The 14417-nt window shown below is 33.7% G+C and overlaps 1 protein-coding gene across 2 annotated transcripts in view; it reads left to right on the forward strand.

Annotated features, from left to right (window-relative positions):
- Positions 1-3133: 3133 nt before the first annotated feature.
- LOC142333289 (ATP-binding cassette sub-family C member 4-like) overlaps positions 3134-14417 on the forward strand; it is a 164649-nt gene continuing 153365 nt past the window's right edge. Inside the window, exon 1 of one of the 2 annotated variants that reach the window (XM_075380309.1) lies at positions 3134-3479. The gene's annotated coding sequence lies outside the window, so the exon portion shown is untranslated. Of the gene's footprint in view, positions 3480-5316; positions 5335-14417 lie in introns of those variants that run through there. The other variant, XM_075380311.1, reaches the window with a different exon arrangement.

Raw genomic sequence — 14417 nt, forward strand, 5'->3', positions numbered from 1 at the left:
CATATGAGTTAACTGATATGATTGGATAATGCTCCACAGAAATCTAAAACAGAATGCGATTAAAAACAAAAATATAATAAACACAGAGACCTGCAGTGCAACATTGAATCTTGTTTGCTAACCATCTAATAAACACAAATTACAAATCTATCAATATTAACTTATTATATTCTAAACTTACACAAAATAAGACTTGCATCTTAATAGATTTGAATGTCATGAAATATATAAATGTTCAAAAACACACAATAATGATAAACTAAATGAAGAGACATAATTCAAAGCAGAGCCACTTTTCAAGCACATTCTCAATACATAACTACCTAATTAAAAAAAATCTGGCAGTAATATCACTGACACTGGTATGAAACCATTACAAGTTTACAAGATGACTGAAAAAAAATTTATCATGAAATTTCATTAGTTTATCAATACAAAAGTTTAAAATTTAAGTTAATATCATTACCAACTGTCAGTAAGAATACAGCGAATGTAACATCAAAATTAACATTTTCTTTTAATACTAATTTTCAGAAACTTGTTTCAGCACTTAAAAGCGGAAATCATGTTTAAGGAACTTAACATTTCTTGCATTGATATCATTTAAAACTAAACTTTTGCTTCAAGAAACTGTACCATATTTTATGAATACCTAGTTTTACTAACTTATTTCAAAACATTTTCAGTTACTGTTATAATTTTTAGTAACTGGTGCTGCTGTTCTCACTTAGGCATATCAGTTTTATAGCTGGAATTTTTTTTTTTTTTTTTTGTTAGGCAGATGATTTGAGTTGGATTTAAATAGTGTCCATTCAGTACATATCTTCGTATGTTTGTGTTTTTTAATGTTTGATTGTGTTAAATATGGTCCTTTTTAATATGGATGACAAATAAAGGTTGTTGTCAATGTATTTAAGATTTATGTTTAGAGATAGTTGGAAAATGTTGATTTACTGCTATGAAGGGATTTTAAATGTCATTATTTCTTTGAAGATGTGTCCTATTTGACCAACGTAGAACATTCTGTTGTCAGAACAATTGTGTTTATACATTGTAGGGACATTATGTTTATTGGGCAATTGTGTCATGTGGATGTAAGATTTGATTTGCTTGTTTTGAAGACCACATTTTATCTAGATTTTTCAAGTTTGTGAGTTATTTTCTCTGCTTTTGTTAATCTATATGATGTGAAGTATTTGTTTATATTTTATTTATATTTATTCTATGTAAGAATATGACAGCGACAATGCTTTTATATCTGCTTGTGTGTGCTTGTAATCTCATAATATTTAGTTTTCATAAACAGTTTTTATGTGTCATGTAGATCTGTTAAGTAATCTGTCAAACAACTAAAAGCAGATAGTTAAGTGAGTTGAGGTGTGATAAGATTATCTTTATTTACTTTATTCCACTCTTCTACTTCTTAATGAAGAAGTTGACAGCCAGAGCCTTTCTTCTATTTCTTGCCAAAGCCTTTTCTTGTCTAAACTTCAAACAATGAGCAGCTAAAATCTCACAAATATTGTTTCCTAGAACTTTCTCATGGTTGTTTACCTTTTATTCTTACCATATAATATGACAGGGAGTTTCTGAGATTCTATTCTTTCACAATTACCTTTCTTGAATTCTAAGTTCTAACTCTCATTATTTGTTTTTCCAGTAATTAAGCCAAAAACCCTGTCCATATTTACCTGTATTTCTTTTCATGTGTTAAAAATCTTCAGGCATGGTGGTAATGGGTCTCCAGTACCCTATCCTAGTGTGCAGTTGTCACCTAAGGGTCCACACACATAATTATAGAGTTTCTACAGTAAAATTTGGATGGTTACCCATAACTTATTTCCTGAAACCGTGTGAAGTTAACTCCCATTCAGATTGAAACTCCATACACAGAGTATAAAATCCCCACCCCTCAACACAATTCTATCACCAACCCAATTTCCCGCTGGAGTTGGAGATATACAATCTTGCTGAATTACTGAGCTTAGAAGAGGCACCTCACTTAGGTTAGGCGTTAGAGTTGGAATGAGAGAATTCTCTTTGAGTTCTTATATTTTGTGATATAGATAGTAATCACCATTACGCCCAGATTACCTACTAGGGCCCAAGAATGTTTTTCTTTGTTGGATTTCTGTCTTGAAAGTGTACGTGTTGATTGTTTTTTATTAAAGGAAATTTATTTGCTTATTGTTTAATATTAAGCTGAAAAATTTAATTTGTTGTATACTTTTTTATATATGTTAATAACTAACCACTCATACTGTCTTGTCCCTTGATGTACTAAGATGATAATAAAACTTAATAGGTATATTTTCAGATTAGTTTTAATTTATTTTAGATTTTCAGATAGTTTTAATTTAAACTTAACCCACAAATTTCTGTTAGTTTGCAGTATAGTTAAGAATATACTTAAAAAAAAGAGAAGTACTCAATTCAATCTGTACATTACTGTTCACTATATAGATAAGTTTAAATGATTCTTGTTATTTTGTATGAAATTTCCTCTTTTGGTTTCACTGTATTTTCTTTACAGGTAACTTAAATTAGAAAATTGTCTTGAGCAAAAACTTCATTGCCGTTTGAGAGTTTTGTGTGGAGAGATTTTTGTTAATTAAAACTGAATACTGAGTTATAAAAACGATACAACATAATGTCAATCTGATGTTGAAGTATTATTCCACGAATAATAGTCGCAAACGTCTTGGCAAATGAGTACAATAGGTATTATGTACGTACTACTAACAGCTGCCTGCAGTACCCTTATCAGTATCATTACGTCATTTTTCTGCAGTCCTTTTTTATCTTTATTTTGACCATGTTCCTAAAACTTTTGCATTTCTTGCGAATGGTTTTATCGTAACGTTAACTCTTTTCATAGACGTACACTTACGCCTTACTCAGAAATAAAAATATACATTTTAAATGACTAATCCATAAAAAAAAAACTAAACTGATAATATGTAATTATTTTTTAAGACTTTTGATTGACAAAATTTATATAAAAATTGAGAAAAAGTATTTTTTAGATTTTATGGGTTTTTTAAAAGGTGTTTTCAGTATTTTATTTTTGGAACCGTTACTGTATGAGGTTGCCGGTTAGCGCTGCCCTCTACAGTGAATTTGGCTTCAACAAACTGCACAATGTGAAAGAACGTAAACGTCCACTGAAACTCTTTTAAACAGGGTGACGGTTGCAAGTTCCTGTTACTTTTAGTTCTTTTTGTTTTATTTGAAATATAGTTAGTACTCAATTTTATTATGGTTTTTAAATGATGTTACGTGATTTTCTCTTTTTGTAATTCAGGGCAGTGTAGTATGTTAGCGGTTTCGTAGGTTATGTGCAAACAGGTTGCATTTTTTTTTATAGCAATTAAAACGTCCTTGTGTGTCATACTCACTTTGATAGAATAATATCTGTGCAAAAAAAGGAACAATAATATTGAACTTTGGTCTTAATTATATCGTTATTTACATAACAGGTAACCAATTCATTTTTTGTTAGTGTAGCAGTTCTGAATCTTTATTTTTTTATTTTATGTTTATAATTTTGCAGTTTCATTTATTTTGTTGTTTTTGAAACATTAATCTTCCGGCCAATTGATTCTTTATTTGTGTTCAATGTATTATAAACGAACATATTTTCTACGTGTAACCAATCATTTTAAAATAGATGGTGAAAATGTTTAATGAAATGTTGGGTACCACCTTAATTGTATTAATTGTGAACTTTTATTTCTTGTTTTGCATTTTTACTAAAGTTTTGTTTTGTTTGAATCACTCTGCGTTTAGTTAATTTTCTAGCTGATCATATCTGGTTACAAGCTGAAAATGGATGCATTTAATTGTAGTTTTTTTCATTATCATTACCTTATTGTAGAGAAAAAATTAAAATTATTTTATTTTATGTATATATTTAAGCAAATTTATTAACATAGATTTTTTTCCATGTATTTGTTCTCTTATGTTAATTAAGTGGAGTGTGTTTTTATAATTTTAATTATATTATCATTCATTTCTTATCTCAATTAATTGTGTACTACTTAATTTATCTTTTTAGTGATATGTAGATTATTAATTCTTATTAAGGGCTTTTATAATTTTTATTGCTTATAATGTGGAAAATTTTGTTGAGCAACATTAAAATGACAGCTTCAATGGTCATGTTTTAAGACGTAAAATGTTTGCACTTTTTTATATTTTAAAATAATTAATTGAATTTTTTGGTTATTTAAGTTTTGACTGGCTTAAATACGGTTGAAGAATGTATTACAAAAGTTTAAAAATCTTTATAACAGTCATACAGGTTATTTTTTATTACAATTTTTATTTTTAGATATTACCGTAAATTTTTATTCAGTAGTCATAATAATTTATTAACTAGTGGCATAACAATTTCTGTATTAAAAGTGTTATTTCAATAATACAGTTTAGAATATTTTATAAAAAAAAATTATAGGTAGTGTTGATGACACGTTATATTTTTGAAGTGTTTCACTTAAAAAAAAATAATTTCACTTTGTCGCTTTTTATTTGAGGAACGAGTTTTATTTAATTTAAAATTTGTTAGGGGATGAGACAATATTGAGTTTGTGCTATTTCTCAAAGTACTTTGTTTTTTTGTATTATAAAAAGTGTTACTTGATAAAAACATAATCCTGTTTGGTATGTTTTTGCCCTTGATGGATAGTGATGAGAATTATTTAAAAATATAAACTTTTGAAATAAACTGAATTAAATTTTAAAATAAAAACCTTTTAATTACACTCTTAAAAATGTTTTCAGCATCTTTGAGTCCATCTTCAATGGACATGAGATAATTTAAGGTTAACATTAAGCATATTATACATTTAAAATATGCTCAGAAAATGTGTTAGATTTGTATTTTGTCCGCTTTGTGTATTGTTAAGTGTTCATAATGTTCTGGTGGTTTTTTTTGTTTTTTTTTTTTTATAAATAGTGTACATTAAAAAGGTTATTGTCAGTGTTGGTGGATTTGTGATGTGGGATGTATTTTTGAAGTGGTATACAGTTGTTGATTTTATATTGCTACGAAGAGCTTTCAAGTGTTTATTGTTTCCTTATTTGAAGTTCTGTCTCATTTGTCCAATATAGAGAACAATGTGCGGTCGAAACAATCGTTTTATATATTCCAGAGATGTTTTGTTTGCTTCTTGGTTATGTCCTAGTAATAATTTATTTTTTTTTCTTTCTAAACTATATTGTATCCATGTCTACCTAATTTAAAAAAAAAAAAAAAAAAACAGCTATAGTGTAAGCCGATGTGATGGGAGGAGAGCAACGTTAGTTGTGGAAATGATCACAGAAATGTTTTAAGTAAGTTATTATAAACATTCTATTAATAAATTTATTAGTTGGTTTGTCATTATAAAAGTTTGTATTTTTAAATAACATCATCATATTTAAATAAAATACCATATTACCCATTCAATATAAGACCATTGAACATTTTTTAAAAAGCATCCTACCTCAAAAAAATGTTGTTTTATTTATTTCACATTTAAAATAACATATTTGAAAATTGTAAATATACTTATCGATAACTATTAACATATAATTTAGCTCAGTTTGTCAGAATCGGTCTGTCTAAGCTTCGTTTTTGTTTTTATATTTTTTATTTTTTCCTGCATATATTAACAAATAAAATGATTATGAAGTATATGCTTTATGTGGAAGGTCATACAGCAGTATTTTTTCAATAATATAAATTGAATATTATATTTTGAAAGAAAAAAACTGTATGGAGAGAGGTACGTCTAGATTCTACTAGTGGTAGACTATGATGGTTATGAACTATTTACTGTTTGCATTTTAAGTACATTGCTTGTACTGTTATATTACATTATTAGGGCAGTGAAAGTAGACATTGGATAAAAGAATGATTAGAGATCTTTGAATATCTTTTGTTATAGACAAGTTTAGTTTTGTGTAGTTATTAAAATTCTCTGTAATTCAAGTGAATAGGTTAATCTGCAGATGCAGATCGTTAGGAGCATAGGGTAAAATGCAGTTTTTATGTACAAATATCCCAGAAATTATTGTTTTTATCATCTATTCTTCTTTTAAAGCTTAAGAATTTATAGCTTATTAGTTTTTGGTTTCACTCTAGTAAAAAAAAAAGAAAATTACATAAAAAACATAATTGTTACTTAAAATTTTTGTATTTCCCCCATCCAAAATGAAAGAATATTTTATATTCTAAGTCAAAGAATCTCAGAAAAAAATTTAAAATAAAAGTCCGGAGTGAGTTTTCTTATAATTTGCATCTTCTTCCTGTTGTCATCTTCAATAATCTGTTGTCATCTTCTTATAATGTTATGGATTTTTTTTTTGGTCATTCATCATCGATTCATTCAACTACCTTGTTAACATAGCTCTATTTGTAATACGAGGTGCGACAATAAAGAAATGAGACTGATGTGAAAAAAATGTTGCTTACTTTTTTAGTCATGTTTAGTGTTGTCTCCTTCAAAGTAGTTCCCCTCTGATTGCACACACTTATTCCAGCGCTTCTGCCATTGATGGTAACATTTCTGGAACTCATCTTCTGTAATATCCTCCAAGAGCCTCGTCACAGTTTTTTGGACATCTTGTGTTCTTTGAAAATGGTGTCCCTTGACCGCCATTTTGACTCTTGGAAATAGAAAAAAGTCGCACGGAGCGATATCTGGTGAATAAGGTGGCTGTGGTAGTACTGAAATTTGTTTTGAGGTTAAAAATTGCTGTACTGACAGAGCAGTATGGGATGGCGCATTATCGTGATGCAGAATCCAATTATCAGCAGTGTTGGCACGGATACGAAGAACTCGTTTACAAAGTCTTTCTAAAATTTGCGAACTTCGAGCACCATTGCGAACTTTGGCGTTTTGTCTCTGGATCGTATTGAAAAAACCAACCTTCATCACCAGTGATAACACGGCTCAACAAATCTGGATTGATTTCCGTTTGCTCTAACAGATTGGCTGCCACATTTTTCCGTGTTTCTCTGTGTTTTGTGTTAGATTTTTGGGGACCATTTTTGCACAAATCTTTCTCGTACCAAGATCTTCAGTTAATATTAGACGAACCGTTTCTCGATCGATGTTGAGTTCTTCTGCAATCATTTTCACGGATAATCTTCGATCAGATCGTACGATTTCACGCACCCTGGTCAAGTTGACATCTGTCCGTGAGGTTGATGGTCGTCCACTGCGGTCTTCATCTTCAACATTCGTTCTGCCTTCACAAAAAATTTTATGCCACCGAAAAACTTGAGCTCTTGACATAACCTCCTCTCCAAAAGCCTTCTGAAGCTTACCAAAGTTGTCGTCACGTTTTCACCCAATTTAACGCAAAAAGAAATGGCATTCCGTTGCGCAATATTTTGCGGTTTCATTTCTGTGACGAGAGACACAAACACGTGTTCACTTATTACAGCACAGCTCACGACTCAGCAGTTGCATCAATGGCACATTGATGAAACTGCTTTGATGCAAGCGGCACGCTTGGACTAGAAGTAGCTTATTGACCAAGGTCAAAGATGGTGTGCTTACGCAAGCTGCAGGGTTGCCACATCTTGCAAAGAAAAATCAGTCTCATTACTTTATTGTCGCACCTCGTATGTCTTGGTTGAAGTGTTCTTCCTGTTTATCGCACTGTTAATCGAAAAATTTTTTCAGAGCGCAAGGACCGACCGTTTTCGAGATATTTGGGATTTTTGTCCGAAAATTCGGATCGATTAAAAAGTACTAATTTTTCCCAAAATTTCGTTTGCTACTGTACATAATTTTTAGTAACAACTCTAAATATTATCTCTGACGAGAGCAAACTATCACAAAAATTGGAACATCAATTCTGAACAAGTATAGGCCGGTTATGGACTTCGCCTACCGTAATAATATTCTTGAAAAATTTTAAACGGTCTGTACATCTTGCAATCGTTACCTTTAAAATCCCCTCTCGGATAATGTTTCGAATTGAGGGTCGCACATCAATATAAAAGCATCAGTTTTCATCCAGCGGAATCGTATCATCACCGAAGACCCGACCTACATTGCTTACCGTGTTCTTATCGCTAACTCGTAGCGACAAGGCGTTTCTTATAGTGCTCGTTACCCCAAGATTAGTCATCCGAGTGACCTCTTTTCTGTTCAAATAAGTATCGTATTTCGTCAAACATAAACGCGACCGTATTGTTCACTAAACGCACTTTTGTAGCCTTTTTGTCCTCTGCGACGATTGCCGTATCCACTAATGATCCTTCCACTTATAGAAAACTGTTGCACAGTAAAGTGTACTCGTTCACCTCATTGATCAGTACGTGGATCTAGTCGCTGTTCTTGTAGACGATATCAGTTCCGTTCGGTTTATGAACGTAAGAGTTTGTACTCCAATGACTCGTCACAAGGGTATGATTTTTCAATCGAAAGCGGATCCATAATGTTATCATCTATTTAAAATTTGCCCCCGGATTGGTATCACATATATTATTGCTCTAAATCATTTATAACCTTCTAACAATTTGATTTTATAACCCCTGGATTGTAATATGGCTTTCTGTCCTCCGTTAGAAGCCAATATCTTTTTGATTTCAGTCTCCGTGCGGACTTGTGATCATCTAATATCAATATCTTGTACACTTTATATGTTTGAAAAATAAAACAACAACAAAACGTTATTCACGATCGCACTTTTCTCAATTCCAGCCGCAAGCTTACGGGTCGTCGCGTAGATTCAGTAGGCGATCGTTCTCGTTGGTCAGTTGTATTTGTATCTCTTCGATACAAATGTATCGAAGATACATTGTATGTTGTACTGGCATCTTTTCGATCATGTCGCTAGGATCCGCCGACGGGAAATTCTGCAGTATACGATCCTGTTTGCCATTGGCGTAACTTCCGCGTATGATTTTGCACTTGACGTGGGTCACGTTCACGGGCACTATATTCACCGGATTTCTCGGACATGTGCACTACATCTGGCTCCATCAGTTAAGGTTTGAAGCCTAACAGAGGGCCTACACCGTGTTCTTCGGTAGTTTCCACCTAAACGGTAGATTTCATTGGAACTAAGGGTGTTCTTGTTGGATTTTAATGACACGAAGCCGCCTACTTCTTTCAATTTCATTTGATTATATTCGGCTATATCTTCCAAGTCGTAACAGCCGGTAGGTATCGCTATGGTATGTTTATGGATTATTACATTTTTATTCACGACTGCCGGAAACGCAAACGTAAACCTGTTATTTAACCCCCTCTTCAACGTTCGGTATGCTGTTGCCCTTCATTATGTACTGCAATCCCATTTTTTTTTTTTTTTTAACTTCCGGATCCATCGTTAGGCATTCTTCAGAGGATGAGATGAATGATTTGTAGCGTGTGTGAAAATGCCATGCCTGACCGGGATTCGAACCCGGGACCTCCGGATGAAAGGCCGAGACGCTACCACTCGCGTCACGGTGGCCGGCAGGCTTCCGCCTGCTTTAACGTAACGTGACACGTAATGGTTATCAGGCGAGTGTGGTCAGCAAACCTTTAGTTGAAGCCAGGCGGTTTCTCGTTTACTGGTAAAAGCAGAAGGTCGTTGTGTAAATCGTGCGTTTTTTTCTGATAGTCATTGTCGACTTCGAGGATGTAGCTGATCATCGTAGAAACTGGGTAATTCATAATTCCGTCAATGACTTTTTGATGGTCCTTTTCATCAACCAACTTAAAATTTGATTGCGGTGAACAGGAACTCATGACCCAGCCGTAGGTTATTTGCGTCAATGTAGGTGATGTATTTGCATAGTTTATTCGGATCATAGCTTTCCGGGTGGTATGGATTATTGCTTGCACTATGTCTCCAAACGTAACTCGTTATTCCACTTCTGATACCCAACTCTATAAACATGTACATATCGACATCGGTTAGGGAGCTCAAGCTCTATCCGCGTTTTGTAAAGCATCGCATCAAATGCCAATCCGGGAGCGGATGCGTAGTGTGCCGGGTGGATATTGTAGGTTTTTAAACAAAGCAAGCGAAAGTTTTCGAACACGTCGGCTAGTTCAAGACGTCACACTTTTAAGTACATATTGCTATACTCGCCCAATTTTTTGTAGTCAAAGTGATTCAAAACACTCACTGCTTGCGTATAATCTCCCTCAGTGATACGTGCATCAGTCAATTTACTGTAAAATTTATCTAGACGGTAGTGCCGTTTCGTAAAGCTTGTCCCACGAGTCGACTTAATCATAGGGAAAAACGCCTTTTCTGGTTACCAGCGACATTTCTTGAGCGCGAAAGAACTTTCAGAATGCTTAAAGGTGTGTTTGGGTAGCTTAGAGACAAGTTTATCTAATCCGGAAGCCATAAATTGAAAAGTATCGACATATTTTACTTTAATGTTATCGGCGATCGTTTTACTAATTGTTATGAATTTCTCGCGACTTTGCGATGATATGAGTCATTTTTGTTTCCTAGTTTCTTGTCATACATGTTGCAGCAATTTGTCGTTTTAAAAGCCGTTTCTTGTTCTGGAGTCATATATAAATCGGATCGCTTTTACGCATTCGAAGTTTGTTTTTCCATTCTCGCACGGACAAATTTTGTTCCTTCTTGCAATGTTTTCATCGAACTAGCCACTTTATTCGGTATTGTTGCTACTTGTTTAGTAAATTCTTTAGCAGTATCGGGTCCTCTGTACAATAACGGCTTTTGAAGAAGAACTCGTTTGATTTCATCTTGGACGGAATCACAACAAAGTATAACCCACAGCTCATGGGTTCGTGATATTGTTCGGTGTGCGTGTTACTTGAGGTGAGTTGTACGCGATTGTTTAGTATGCTCTTAAAATCTGTGTACCCGACAATCGGAACCGGGTTCGTGTTCTGATAGCTTTTGAACTTTAACGCAGGCGGGTGGCTGTATTTGTCAGGTTTTGGCATGATAGAGTGGACCGGTTCATTGTGAATACAGCGAAGTAAGTGATCTTTCATTTTTCTATCGCATTCACCATCTTTATAGTAGAAACAATGCTTGCATATTTCGTAATGGGCTGCGTTAACTGCGATCTAACCAGCCGCGAAAAGATGTGTAGCAGTAGTGATAGTTAGTTTCATTTTTTATATACAAAAAATCAAAATGGTTCTATTTTTCAACGTCGCCGGTTTTTAACGGTTTGACCGGGTTGTTCTCCTTCAGAACGTATATATTCACAGAAACGTTGTTGGCTTCTTCAAATTTATCGATTTGGCCATCTTCAACCGGAAATTGTAGCATGCTTAAGTCATATTTGTTGAGAAGTACGACGTAATGCTTGCTCAATCATTGAGAATCATCTTTAACATGTTTGTATACGATAGCCCATTTAAAGCAGTAATAGGCTAGTTGACTGTTTTTGAGAAACCGGGGGGTTTACATTATGCCTCACGGTTTATTCTATCAAAATATAAACATTATAACACATAAATGAACATTTACACGATGTATTTTGCATTTTTATAAAATAACTAGCAGACCCGGCAGTGCTTCGCTATTGCTAGATTTGATTACAATCAATATAATATATATATATATATATATATATATATATATATATATATATATATATATATATATATATACACATTAAATGAATACAATTGAAAGTTTGGTAAAACATTAAAAAGATTAACATTACGGAACTTCATAAAATTTAACCTTTCACTTTATCTCTTTTTCACTATTTCCCTTCTTCCCCTTCAACTTTTTTTCTCTTTTTTCCCTATTTCCCTGTTGTTTTTTCTTTTCCCCATTTCTCCTCTTTCCTTTTAAATCGGACCAGTAGCGTAAATCGGTCTAGTAGTTTTTTAGTGTATAGCGGACACACATACGAACATTGCCTTTTATATCTATAGAAGAAGAAAGTCTGTTTGTATATATTTCTTTCTTTGTTTCGCAAATATCTCGACATCGGCGCCACCTAGCGGGTACAGTTTTTGCAAAAATTTCTATTTTCGCATAACTAATATGTATTCTGAATACGAGCCAGATCGGTCCATAAATACAATTTTTCCAAATATCTCAACCCCAGCGCCATCTAGCGGGTCCATTTTTTGCAGAGGTATTTCTTTCCATGTAAGTAACATATATTCTGAATATGAGCCAAATCGGACCATAAATACAATTTTTCAAAATATCTACCACAGCGCCACCTAGTAGGTCCAAACTAATTCAGAAACCTTCCCTGGCATGCGTCCAACCGTTCCCCAAAGTTTCATCGCTATCGGATGAACGGTTTAGGAAGGCATTAGAGACGTGTAGACAGACAAACATTCATTTTTATCTATATAGATTTAAAAATGTTCCCGCTAAAGCGTTCCAAACTGTCATGGCCTCTCGTATGACGTCACTCCTTACAAAACAACTAGAAGCTTAATGGAGTGTTTCGGACGTTTCGAAAATTACTGTCTAAAATTAATTCCAAGTTTTGCAGGTACTGTATAGTGAGTGCCTCAGTGTGAAAGTACTACCATTAGCAATCCAAACAAGTTTATTTAACCGTACACATGTTTATTTAACAAACTATACAATTTCGCACGACTTTATGTTCCGGGCATATTTTACATTTGAGTACATATTTTGCCATCACGCTTTACCTACACGTAGCTTATTGCATTATCTTTATACGATGCTCTTGAGGACCTAAAATCAAATTTAGCCATTATTATACCTATTTATTTATGAGATACGTATTGCTTCTGACAACTAACCTCAAAAACAATACGGTAAAAATCAGTCATGTGCCCACTAATAGCCCCCGTCGACCAATAATTAGTAACTCGGTTAGTTCTTAGTTGGCGCCACTGAAACACTGTATTGAAGTAAGAAAATAAATAAATAAAATTATAAGTATGTTTATTTATCTTTTTATTTCAATATAGCGCCTCAGTGGCGCCATCTAAGAACTAACTAATCTACATGGTTGACGGGTTATTAAGCGTTGTGGGCATATAACGCATTTTGACCAACAATACTATATAGCAGACCGTAATATGAGGTAATAATTACTTAATATTACGAAAAAATTATACGGCAATGTTTGTAGTTGTGTACTTACATAGTTTTGATATTTCGGAATTCCGCTGAGTCTAAATCGTTTTTTGATGTGAAAAACATTCCCAGCATAACCACATCAATTTTGGGCAAGTTACTGCTGTTGGCTTTTTCGAACCCTGCTTCCATTTCAAAAACTTGTGTACCACTACAGAAAATCGTATAACGCGAAAAAAAAAGTTTTGCAGCACAAAATCAACAAACCACATAGATCCCCATAAACAACAATCTGACTTTTGTGAAACATGATATCATGCGCCCTGAGTGGTGTTTTATGTCACGTGACCAACGGGCTTTATTTTTACTTATTTATTTCTTGAAAATATTAAATGATGTTAAATTAATTAATAAATTGGTTCATTTCCAATATTTTTAGATTAGAACAATTGTAGAAACAAAAATTTTATGAGGTTTTCCCTTTCTATCATCTAGCCTATTATAATTCTTGTTTTTAACGTTGATGACGGCGTGCTTTTTTGTAATGACCGGCGGCAGGACTATGAATGTCGAACCGCGTAACGGAAAGTATTTGTTCACGCGTACAAACAAACCGTCGATAGAGAGTAGTTTCCATTTGCTTCGGTTTGGAAATCCGTCTCTAACAGTTTTTTCGAAAACTGTCTAAAAGCATATCCAGTATGTTGCGACTGTGTACAGTTATCTGGTCTGTTTTAAAGTTTAAATCTTTCGTTTCGTCATCTTCCTCACAGTCTGCTAATTTCTCATACCTTTTTTCCAGCCTTGGACGTGTCTGTATTTCATTATATTGTCGTGTGTCTGTATTTCCAGTCTTGAACGTTTAGTTTTTGTCTCGTTCAAATCCGTACCGATTTTCGGCAGCCATACTCGCTTACAGTTAGCGTTAATTCGGAGCAATAAGCCATCAACGCTAACCAGATGTCGACTGTTATCCACCTTGGTAAAAATGAGAAATAATGCTTTTTCAATCGCCTCTTCCATTTCACCCGTACCGTTTATCTTGATATCATCGTTGCAGATTACTACATCGTCTTTATTCCTCAATACATTCGTCTTTCATACAAAACCTTCACATTTTAGAACAAGACTAAAGGTAATCGAGCCTGTCTTTTTAATTGAATTTGTATTTTCTACATCTCTCCCGGTGTTGATCAGAAATTCGGTATCATTTGATTTATCATCGGAAAGGTTCTTGTACTGATATGTCTGCGTTGGATCTTTGCAAGGTATTGGCTAGGTAACAACAACTGCGAATCGCATAGCCCTAACCAAACCTGTTTCGGTAAGATTTTGTCTAATATTCGTACATGCTTGAAATACATAATTTCACCAAACCGTAGGCGCTACCTACTGTAACCACCGACTAG

The sequence above is a fragment of the Lycorma delicatula genome, chromosome 12, assembly GCF_047948215.1.
Source record: "Lycorma delicatula isolate Av1 chromosome 12, ASM4794821v1, whole genome shotgun sequence".
Lineage (NCBI taxonomy): Eukaryota > Metazoa > Arthropoda > Insecta > Hemiptera > Fulgoridae > Lycorma > Lycorma delicatula.